This window comes from Gallus gallus, chromosome 13, assembly GCF_016699485.2.
Source record: "Gallus gallus isolate bGalGal1 chromosome 13, bGalGal1.mat.broiler.GRCg7b, whole genome shotgun sequence".
Lineage (NCBI taxonomy): Eukaryota > Metazoa > Chordata > Aves > Galliformes > Phasianidae > Gallus > Gallus gallus.
This window is the reverse complement of record NC_052544.1, coordinates 11,087,903-11,100,107: the sequence shown is the minus strand read 5'-3', so window position 1 is coordinate 11,100,107 and position 12,205 is coordinate 11,087,903. Positions and strand designations below refer to the sequence as shown.

At 44.2% G+C, this 12,205-nt stretch overlaps 1 protein-coding gene across 2 annotated transcripts in view; it reads left to right on the top strand.

The window, feature by feature from the left end:
• SGCD (sarcoglycan delta) overlaps positions 1 to 12,205 on the top strand; it is a 358,597-nt gene that overhangs the window by 334,489 nt on the left and 11,903 nt on the right. The gene's annotated exons all lie outside the window — the stretch shown is intronic.

Here is a 12,205-nt window from a genome sequence, read left to right as displayed (position 1 = left end):
TCTTGTAGCATCCATATTCAAATCAGCCTTCTTGTATATATTCATGTAATTGGATGGCCTCAATCTTTAATTAACTGTATTTGTGTGGAATCTCAATTTACTCATAAGAAAGTAATACTTAACGCAGTTTAATGTTCACCTGCCTTTCCATGAAGGAAATGGATGAACTAGCACCTGATTAATTTTTCCATTAGTTCTTTCTTAATTTGAATCATGAAGAGAGGAGAGAGGAAATGTATTTAAGTGCCCAATCTGAATGAAAGACCAATTCCTGAGTGCTCCCTAACACTTCTCCCAATTAATCTATTTTGAGTTCCCAGAAAGTGGGCCAAGAACATAAATATTTTCTTGTTAGTGATCTCTGACCTGGACCCTGCTGGACTGCCCTGACCCTCATCAGGAATGCTTGCCTTGCAGCAAGAGTCCAAAGAGCTTCCATTCATTTCATTTCACTGAGAGAAGGCTAAGAGGTCACTGAAGTATCCACATGGTTTTCTATTAAGAGAGAGCTCTTTAATCTAGTAGATACAGGAGCAGGATAAGGCCCAGTGGTTGGAGGCTAAAACCGGATCAATTCAAGCTATGGGGAGTCATTTTAATTTTTTTTTCCAAACCAAGGAATGTAATTAACCATGGGAACATCTTCCATTAGCCTGATAGATTTTCTATCACAGGCAATATTTGAATTAATGACTGGGGATGTTTCCAGCTTGACCACACAGGAGCAAGCAAGAGGAAGAAGACAACTTTTGCCCCTTGACTGTGCCACTGGCGAGACATATCCAGGATGCTGGCTCAGCTCTGGTGCCAGTGTTGTATTTTAAATGCATATTAAACAAAATGAACTGGCTGAAAAATAGGAGAAGCACAAAGTAATTTAAGTTTTAGAAAAGCAAGAGTCCATGGGACATTTTAAAGATCAACTTTACTTATCAAAAAATGAAAGCCTGCCAGTATTTCAGATGGCTGTTTCACATGCATGGGAGAAAGATTGGTGCTGGGTGGAGAAAGGCACCGTAAGAAACTGCTGCAGTGATCTGGATGTAATCAAACCAGAAATAAAGCAATGGGAGGCCTTGAGCTGACACAGTGAAGTTATCACACCCCTGTTCATCTCCAGAAGGATGGACAGTCAAGATCTCATTCTTCTTGCAGGAGAACTGAGACAAAGCTCATCTTGCCACAGCAGGGACAGGCACTCACCAAATCTCACCCACAGCCCAGGGGACAAGAACTGGGAGGGCAGACCTGGTGCGTGACTGCCTGCTGCATTCCCATGGGGCACAACCTTCTGAAGACGAAGGGAAGCCAAATTCTGAACAGAAGGCAGAGGCAGAAACTGTCATTCTTGACAATGCAACCTAATTTCCATTCTGGTTAGGGATCCCATAAAGCTGGGACTCAATTGCTTGATGAGCTGGAAAATAAAAGAGGAATTAAAATTTTGGGATTCCTGATGTTTCTGAAAAACCATAGCAGATTATCTGCAAGACCTCTGCATCAGTCATAGGGAAGTGTTTCTGAGCAATAGTCACTTCCTGCAGCCAAGCCACTTCTAAGCCCTCTCTGATGGCTCTCCAACAGCTGAACCTTTTCTATCCGGCCATGGGGTGAGACAGTTGTTGGCATCAGCAGACTCCTCAAATTCTGCAGTTAAGATATTGCCACACCCTCAAAGCATGAGAAATGGGAGTCTGGCTGAGCAAGCATGTGGTACAGCACAGCCCAGTCGTCCTTTCATACTGTTACTGTGAAACCAAAGAAAGTGAGAGGGATATCTACAATTAAAGGGAATTCACAGGACTATGACAGAGGTTTTGCTGCTGCTGTTCAGGAAGTCCAGCAGTGGAAAACAAAGAGAAATCTCAAGAGAAGACTTGCTTTGTGCATCTGCCACGTGTTTCAGGAGTTCCCATTCAGATGAGAGACAACCTGAAGGGATGCAGCTGAGACTGAGAAAGAAGCCTGAGGAGAGGAGCCGTGGAGCTGCACTGCTTTGCCCACAGGATGATCCAGCCCAGCTGTTACAAGTCCATTTGAAGCTAAACAGAAATGCTCTGAGGTCCCTTGCAATGCTGCTTTTAGCAGCCTAGGAACACCAAGGGAAGGCTTCATCACAGGTGGGGTTTATATGTGTTATTTTAAAATATTAAAAAGCCATCAAAGCTAACGAGAGGCAGCAAATGGGTCATACCCAGAGAGAAGTGGATCACTTGCTGATTTGCTCCTGCGTTCCTAGAGACAAGTATCTGGGGTTTGGTGGGCTCTGAGAAAAGGATTTTCCCTTGTTTTAACATAGTGGCTAGAAGCCACAAGTAGGAATTCAAGTTCAACATGGAGGGCACTTCTTTAGGGATGGAGGAATCCCCAGCTTGAAGGGTTAGTCAGAAGTATGTAGATTAACTGAGCAAACAGGCAGGAGTCAGATCTTAGTGCAGGAGGTGTGTGTGAGCCTGCATGGGACACCAAGACAAATGGAGTTTGTGTGTGGAAAGGCAGAGGAGACAGTAACAGCTTCTGATGACATTCACAGACAGTAACACGAAAAGAAAAAGAGAAGGCACAGAAGAGTTAACTTTGGATTCAGGCAGAGTATGACCAGCTAATGGACTAATAGGATGTCAGTGTTATTAAGGGGAAAACAAAGAAGCCATCATTAGATGCTATCTGACAGGGAAGGGTCAACCATGCTAACAGATGCCACTGAACACTGAGAGAGAGTCAGAAGGCAGCTAAATAATGTAGTGCAATATCAGGCACACACTGGTGACCAGCATGAAATGGAAATGAATCGATACAAAGTAATGAGAGAGAATAATACAAAGATTAGTGAGGACAAGGGTGGATTTCTGATCCAAGATTCTTCCCAAAAGACTGCTGTGCGCTCTAAGAACTATAAAACTTTAATCAGTTCATCAAGTCGCTCGCTTAATCCAGTGTGAGTACACTCAGGGCTGGATGAAAGCACCTTCTGCATGTGAAATTTAGGCATGGTGATTTCTGGGGCTGAGGAAACGTGCTCAGCTGCAGGCACAGGTCCAGATCCCAGAGCAAAGAGCCTGGGCAAGGGATTAGTTTGGAAGTGATCCAGCCAAAGCTGAACCAGACAGAGGGATGATCCACCTGCAGTTTTCTTAACAAGGAAAACAGGCAGAGAGTTGACACGAGTATAAGCTACTTGCTAAATCATTCACACACGGGGAAAAAAAAAAGACTTTTTTTGTGGTCCAAAAGCTTATGTATTTGGGCAAAGGTCTACTGAACGGAAAATGCAAAACAAGGTGGGGTCCAGAGTCAGGATTCTGCTCCTTTCTGCCTGAACCTCCCATCTCTGTGCCACCAGTGGGACCCAACTTCATTCTTTGTAGTATCCCAGTTCCGTGGAGATGGAGGAGTCTCTCATTTGAGTCTCATATCTGGATCTCGGAGAGGTTTAAAGATGGTGCTGCAGAAGGAAAGCTGCCGAGTCTATGAAGACTACGGATTTCACTAACCCACAGGTAGAACTGCCAAGAAGCACAAATTTCTAGCATCTGGAGAAAAAACAACACTAATAGAACTTGGTAGCTTGACAGTAGCTTGGGTGAGAAAGAGGCTGAGCTTCTAGCTTGCCTTGGCTACAGCAGTGCAGCAGGTGAGGACATTTTAAGAAGCTTTCTGAAGTCAGGAGATTTATGTCTTATTTCCAAACAGAACAGATTTTGCTGAAAATGGCATGGATTTTACCAGGTCAATATAATCTATGAGTAAATAGGAGATGTTTAAATCCACTTCTACATAAATAGCCCCAGCAGGAAAGTAGTGGAGCCTGCTTAAAAAAAAAAAGTAATCAATTTTTAATGAATCTCCATCAGAAAAATGTAACATCAGCTGAAGAGATCTCACATCCCTTCCTGCAGAGGCTACAGAAAGGAACCCATTGCATGCACCAGTGTGCACATGGGCAGACTCGCTGGCTATGATCTTTCTGTAAGGATACATACCAGCATAAAAGTGAGGTTCGCATTTGTTTTTATTACTCACTGCTTTCAACTCCTGTGTTACACAGAGTTAAGAGACCACCATTTGGAAAGTGGTCTTCCAAATTACGAAAGAACCAAGGAAATCTGAGTGTAGGAGCACAGCGAGCACAGCATGCACAGCAGGAAGGGCAGCAGCAGCCAGTGGGTTGGGCAGCAGCTGCTCCTTACCACCACATCTCAGTGTTCCTCAAGCTCATACCACTTTCAGGAAAGAAACGGGGAAGAAAAAAGCTTCAAAGCTGGACTTTTCTACCTTGAGCCAAGATTCATTTGAACTTCACTTTCTGTAACATCAGAGTAGCTGATTTCCAAACCAAGTCATCAGTTTTGACTTCATATTTCTTACTGGGTAAAATAAGGTTTCTCTGGAGTAAAAGCAGCTCAGTAGGTAGGTTCCTCTCTATCATATGCAATCTGGAAGAGATGAGGCTTTACAAGATACTACAAAATTTCTCCAATTTATTTCAGGACAAAAAGATTCTGAAAGAGAGAAGGGAAACTGAAATACTTCTGTAAAATCTGATGCTGATCATTTCTCAACTGATAACCAAATGGAGGTGAGATTTGAAACTGATGTTTGTTTGAATACTAGAAGCTGCCATACCCCAGTAACTGAGATCTCCAAGCAGCTGGTGGGAAACACAGGGTCTGAAGACAATCCACAGCTCCTAGGACAAGAGATGAGACCAGACCCCTCACAGCTCTGTCATCCTCACCTGGACATGCTCCAAGGCCTCAACGTCTTTCATGTAGTGAGGGGCCAGAACTGAACACAGCACTGGAAGTGCAGCCTTGCAGAGGGATGTTCACCTCCTGCTCCTGCTGGCTGCACTGTTTCTGATACAAGCCAGGATGCCATTGGCCTTCTTGGCAACCCAGCCCACTGCTGGCCTACATTCAGCCAACTGTTGACTAACACCCCCAGCTCTTTTTCCTCTGTGCAACTTCCCAGTCACTCTGCCCCAAGCGTGTGGAGTTGCATGGGGTGAATAATAAGGTACAGAACAAAAAGGTGCATTCAGCCCTACACTCCAGCTTTCCATACTGAGCATTCCTTTCAGAACTCAAACTCTTAGTGCTCTCCTCTTGAATTTTTCATTAGCATCATACGCAGAGCTCTAGAGGTTAGAAATACCATCTCAGAGGCAAAATGCCATGAAATAAGATCACACTGCTAGACACAGCTTATAAACAACAAAATCTGAATTCTCAGCAAGGCCTGTGATTTTTTCAGCGCCCACAGACACACTGAGAAGCCCACACACATTTGATGCTCTGCCTCTAGAAAGTTTTAAGGTAGGAATAAAGACTATAGCCATAGCACAGCTGCCTGCATCCAGGCTTGCAGGGACACAACTCTGAGGACTACTCAAAGGTAAACTGTTACAAATCATGCACTTTCTCCATTTCTATTATTGTTACTTCTAGATAAGGAAAAGTAACACAAAGTCACTTTGGAGGAAGCACTTATTTATCTCTGAGTCCTCCTGGAGTTCAGACGGTCATTGCCTCACTAAGAGCTGCAGCTCGCAGCACTGCATTGCAGCAAGGCAGTCTGAGCCCCCTCCCACTGCAAACCTGCACCTGTTATTCCTTTCCCTGTGAAAAGAGCCTATAGAAATTTCTCTCAAAATGGAGGAACAGAATAAGGAAAAGAAACTCACTGTTCCATCAGCACCAGCCGAGGCCAAGGAACAGGGACAGTATGCATGTATCGATCACTGCTTCACTGCAACTGGTCCCCTCCTCAGGACATCTCCCTTTCCAGCAGGAGGGGAAGGAGCCCTCTCATCTCTCCCTCACTTTGCCAGCACCATGCCTGTTTCCTGCCAAAAGCTGTTGGCTGCATTTTACATAACTTTATTGGTCTGACTTTCCAACTGGTTAACAGCCCTTATCAGCAAATAAAAGCCTCCAGCAGCAGATGAGCGAAGTGATTGAGAAAGCCATAAAAACAGAAAGGAGAAAGCTGTCTGTAGTTAAAACAAGCCTCAGCTCCCACTCCCCAGCAAACTCCCCCAGCAAATACAGAGAACTAGCAGGTTTATTATCCTCCCTTTGATTGTATGTCATTATTATAGCATTGTTTTCCCACATACCAATTCTGTCTTAGCTCCTACTTGCAATAAAACACACAGATTTGGGTTCTTTTTAGAGATTAATAGACACAGCTACCCTCATACTCCAAACTCATAAAGTGGCTGAATATCGCTCTTGAAATTCCAAATTCAGCACCACGACAGTTACCTGCTGGTGCTGAATGTCTGCTAAATTGTGAGTTACGGTACAGTTTTGAGGAGGGAAAGGGCTGGCAGTGGACCAGTAGCAGTGTGGCCAAATTATGATGAAAAATTGGAAGACGACATTTAAAAAAATAAAATAATTCCCTTAGGATTTTCAAAAGGAAAAATGAACTTTTGGCACCAGATGCCTTGAGAGGGTGAGAAGCTGCATGCTCAGAGCTATGCATGGATTAGCACAGGAGGTGCAAGGATGGGCCAGTTTCCAGATGGAGGAGCCAATGAGATGGAAAAAAATGGTGTTTTGTCTGTTAAAGAAAAGGAGTTCATTTTCATTTTTCTGCTGGTGTGAAACATTTTGTAAGCAAAGCCTTGCAAGCAAGACTTGGCTTCTGGTTGCTGAGGGTCCTCCACTGCAGAGATGCAGTAGGTAACTATACCAAGGAGGTCATCCCTACAGGCATTCAAGATCAGGTTGCATGGGATCCTGGACAGCCCAACATATTGATTGAGAACCCTGCTCATGGCAGGGGGTTAGAGCTCGATGATCTTTAAGGTCCCTTCCAGCCTAACCCACCTTATGAAAGGGGCTGTCAGGTTGTTGGGGAGGTCACCATTTTGGGTGGGAGGGACCAGTGATGGTAAGACTAACAAGAACTTTGCTGAAAGCCAGTATGGGCTTTCAAGATGCAAGAGAAGAAAAACACTCAGAGCCCACAGGCTCCAGGAGCTCTCTTGCTGATGCAGAAATGTTTCATTTTAGCTCCAGTTATGATGTCTGCATTTAGTATTCATTGCCATGTCACTGATCCTCATGAATTCCTCCCATGTGCATGTGCCTCTCTCATCTGTTTCCATCAGCATCCTGGTGTAATTTATTATTAGTTAAGAATTAATATACACTTGGAAGTATAATGTTACATTTTTCTCTTATCTTCTGGTGCTCAGAAGCATTTCATGCAGCAGATCAAGCACTAAATCTGTCATGTAAATACATTATTTTGTCATGTAATGCATTATGATTGCACACTACCAGGAAAATGAAAAGCACTTAATGGTTTGTGTTTGATGTGTACTGTCAACAAAACTCAGGAAGAATTTAAGGTGTTGGAGTTTAATGAGTACCTATTTAATAGGGTTTGCCGTATCATTCAAAAAACGTGGCTTTACAGGAGACATGTGATACAATGAATTTTGATGTGAATTATAAAGCTCGATCCAGATCTCCAGGCTTCTACACAGAAAAGATAATAAGACCCAGGGAGATGTTTATAAGCAATAAATCATGACCTTTTCTCATTTTCTCTTGGAATATTTCTCTCTCCTCCGTCAGGATTTGTGAAGCTGCAGGCATCATGTCTGAATGCACCATCTAGCATCTCTGTATTATAAGATTCATTTATTTTGTAGAATAACTCAGCTAATGACAGAACATGAATGAACTAGAGAGAAGAATGAGCTGATGAATATGAACTCTACCAAACACTCAGCCACTGGCAAGTGGCTGTCACGGGACTGTCAGTGTTTGGCTGTCACAGGTCCTCCCTGGGCTTCATAATCCATACATTCATTTGGGCACCTCTCAACAAGCTTAGCAATCCAGCTACTTCTCTCCTCAGCACTGGAGGGGGTTTGTTCCCCATAAAGCCTTTCTGAAGGAAGCATCCACGGCAGAATTGCTCCGGGGAAAGCAGAGGTACTGAGTCATCCCCTACCCACATCTTCAGCTCACTCAGCTGTGGCCTTTACATTCATCCTTCCTGAGTGCTTTGCTGGTGTCACAGCTGAATTGCAGACACAGGCACGGGGATCATGCTCCTCAGCTCTACCAGATTCTGTGCTGCGACACAGATGCCACAGAGCCCATAGAGATGCTGAGATCAATGATACTGGGAGTCCAGAGTTAGTCCTGAGGCATTTCCATCCAGCAGTGCTATTTAACCTAACTTTAAAGTCAAAGCCACACTACACTGTAAGTCCCTATGGCACGACTCCAGGCTGTTGCACACAGTTAGCAATGCCCTACTGAGTTCTGGAGCTCTCCCAGCACAAGGTACACTTTGCCTCCTCTCGGGTGGGCTGCATCACATTCTGGACCAGCTCCGTCCCCCCCTCTCTCAACTATGGAAGGAGCCAAGGGTAACCACACACCAAGCAGAGCCATGTAAGAGCTCCCTTTGACCTCATGGTACACAGCTCACAGGATAAAATCTTAAAAACTCTCCTCAGAGGGCTTTGGTTAGAATTCACCCAGGCCTGATGCAATTAAAAGCTCTACGTTATTAATATTAACAAGATTTACTACTACCCATTTACAAACGATTTGCATTTTTATGCATTCTTTTAGCATGGATCATCATCAATTTCTTTGGTATTCATGAGGTTGCAATTTGTGTATTTCCATAATTACCTCATCATAATCTTCATTAGATAATGGACCTAGGGCATAAAACACCAAGTAAAATTCAAAAGCAGTATTGACTCACCACTCAACGGAGAGACTGATTTCCCCTTGTCCTTGAAGCAGAGCTTGCAGGAAAGCCCTGGGAAAGAGCTGTCCCCATTATCAGCTGAGGTTTGCAGGTCAAGAGAAAAAATAAAATCAGTGTTTGATCACAGAAATCTAAGGGAATTTCCCTACTCCCTGTACTAAGATCCATTGGAAAGTTTGCTGCTGAGCTTCCTGAGAATTGAGAGAACTGTACTGTGTGCTCTCCAAGCTCAGAATTAGTGATCCTTTCACTTTGTTTTTAAAATAGGATGCAGCTGAGAGCTGATGGGCTCATACAGACACCTGCTGTATGCCAGGCTCAAGAACAGCAGGGGCAAATCCCCAGGACAGGTCACTGCCTCCCTGAAGGGGAAGTTTGATCACATCCAAAACTAGCTCAACCCAAACCACATGGATAATTCGCTATTGCACAGGAGGGAAAAGAAGGAAGAAGGAGAGATGAATATCACGTATGCAAAATCATTTTGTGTACTTAAGAATGGATATGAACAGATTTAAAATTAACTGGCTTAGTTCACCACTGAGCAAGTGATTTAAAACAGCCAATAAATAATGTATCCCAGCAACATTCATCACAAGGCTCAGTCTGTGACGCAGAGCATGTCGAGGGGGGTCTCGCTTTGTGAAAGAGACAACTCAATTCAGTGCAAAGTGAATAATCCAAAATCCCATAAATGATTCATCACTGAATTAAAAGCTATAGATTTCTCCATAGAAATTCTCTGCTCTGCATTAAACATGCAGATGATTTTGTGGTGTGTATAACTACTGGGTGACTTAGTTAAGAATGACACTAGCCCCAGTGGTTGAGAGTAAATTTGAAGCCATGAATCTTCATAATATGTAAGTCTGAGTATTCAAGACTCCAGTATTGAAGAATAGGAGAGCCAGGCCTCCACACGTTTTGTTTTAGATTACATAATCATAGATAGGACTTGTTCCCTGATGTAGCGATTGGACAGATCAGAATGATGGGAAAGCATTATAAGAAAGATGTGATGGAGGAAGGCCTAGCATAATAGTAGGGTGCTATAAAGGAAGGGAAGAAGATTGCTCACCTATATTAGAAGATTCCAGGTATGCAGGAAAAAAAGCTTCACCAAGGAGAGACCTCCAGAAAGAGATCCTTCCCCAGTGGCAGTCAGCCCTTAAGTGAGGTCTAAGAGAGGTGCAGCCAGGCTCCACCCCCTCTGGTCGCAGAGCTCAATTGCCTTCACCTGTGCTCCCAGGGCTGACCCGGTCCTTTCCCCAGGTGCTCAATCAGTGGTTCAGGCCAGGACTCAACAGTTACCACACACCTGGTTTGGATAATTCACCTTTCTCCTCTTTTCCTACATGTTTAAAAAGTAAAAATACACAATAAATGAAACACCTTTTTTCCTACAAAGGAAAACTTTTTTTTTTTTCTTGATTTAAAAAAAGTTGTGGGCATTTTTTGAAATTGCAGCAGAACATGCAGCTTCTAAGAAAGAAGTAAATAATGCTTCCATTTGGGGAAGGGGTGGATTTCCTTCCCCTTGAGGAGGGTCAGCAACTCAAAGATGAGAACTGATACCAGAATCACAGAAGCATTTAAGGTGGAAAGGACCCTTAAAAGCTGTCTGCTCCAATCCCCCTGCACTGCACAGGGACACCCACAGCTCCATCAGTGCTCAGAGCCGCTCCAACCTGACCGTGGCTGTGTGCAGGGATGGGGCACCACCACCTCTCTGGCAACTCTCTGTGCCAGTGCCTCACTGCCTTTACTGTAAAAAACTTTTCCCTCACAACCAATCTGAATCTCCCCTGGTTTCAATGATTTGAAACCATTTCCCTTTGTCCTATCCCAACAGACTGTGCTAAAGAGCCTTTCCCAGTATCTTCCCCCCCAGTCTTTCCAGTGCTTTTTGCCCACTCCAGGTTGCATCTCTCTCGCACCCTCAGCTTCAAACCAGTGAGAATTCTTAAGCTGACGTTGCCGAAGGGCAGGAGATGATCCTTCCCACCAAAGTTTTCTCTGCAGGAACCCCCCCTTAATCTCAGCACATCACCTCCACAGCCCCTTTGCATCGCTTCAGCCGTTTCTTTGCAGCTCAACTTTGCCATCTGCTGTCCCGTTTGCAGCAGCACGGCCCAAAACCTCTTCCTGTCAGACTGAAATTTTCCTCTCTTTCATGCATTCATCTCACACAGCACGGTTATCTCCGTTCTTTCCCCAAATCCCATGATGCTATTTATTCTTATTTCTAATTTCCTATGTACTCAGCCGCATTCTTCTCTTCTGCTTGCTCCTTCTTAAGCTCCAATTAGATCCCACCTTTGGAACCCAGAGATTTATTTATATTAACCTTAAAAAATGCCTAGAAAAGCACATTAAGGCTGAGAAACAAACCCTGAGACATAATGGACTGTTCTGCTGAGATGGAGAGGGACCATCAGAGCAGTCAGCTCCAGTAAAGTCTATTAAGAGAGGTCTCATTAATCTCAGAATGATACTTAATTCTTTCCTCAGGATTCTCTTTAGAGGATTTGTACTCGTAACTCAGTGTCTGCCTCTGTTTCTCAGTATTTCTTCCTGTTGTTGTTTGGTTTTTTTTTCCACTAGCCAATCCCATATTCAGATCACCCCTTTTTAGCTGCTTTTCTGTCCCTGCTCCGCACTAATTGAGTAGTTCAGTCACAATCTCTTCACATCAGATCCACTTCACCCAATTTAATTTGGCACTTTGATGAAGGAGGGAGGCTGGCATTGGCAAGCACAGCAAGCACCCTACAACACAACAGCACAAGCCCTGCAGCAGCTGCAAGGCTGCTTTTTTCCAAGTTTTCCCAGCCCCAAGCACCAGGCACTGAAGGGTCTTGCAGCTTATACTCCAGATCTTGTTTTAGGATGCTCACAAGACGGTTTTCTTGGCTTCAGTGCTTTATGTTTGGAGGATCAAACTCACTTTGTTGGCTTGTATTTCTTCTGCCCTTCTGCATCTCCCCAGAGCAGAACCTTCCAGTCCAGAAGCCAACACGCTGAAGCCTTCCCCAGCAAGAGCCAACTCTGCTCTGCAGAAGTATTTAGTGCAGAGCTGACTAATACCTGCAAATGGATTGGCCCAGTCCTGCTAATTGGAAGAAAAAAATAAAACAAAACAAGCTATTTCAGTTGTGTTCTCTTAAAGGAGGGTATCAAAACTGCATGGTCCAGCAACACAGGACCAGCATGCTCAGCATGGTCTTGAACCCAGGCAAGACTGAGCAGAAGACCACAGAGGAACCTCCTCTGCCTCCACAGAACTCACGCAGCCACATGTGGGCTGGGAGAATATGCTGTGGAGATAAAATTCTCACCCCAGCCACAACTGTGACTGGAGGGGAAGTCCAGGCCTGCCACATTTTGCTCAAATGAGGCTTCCATCACATGCTCTCAGTTCAAGGGGTCCTTTTCTGGAGTTGCTGTAGCA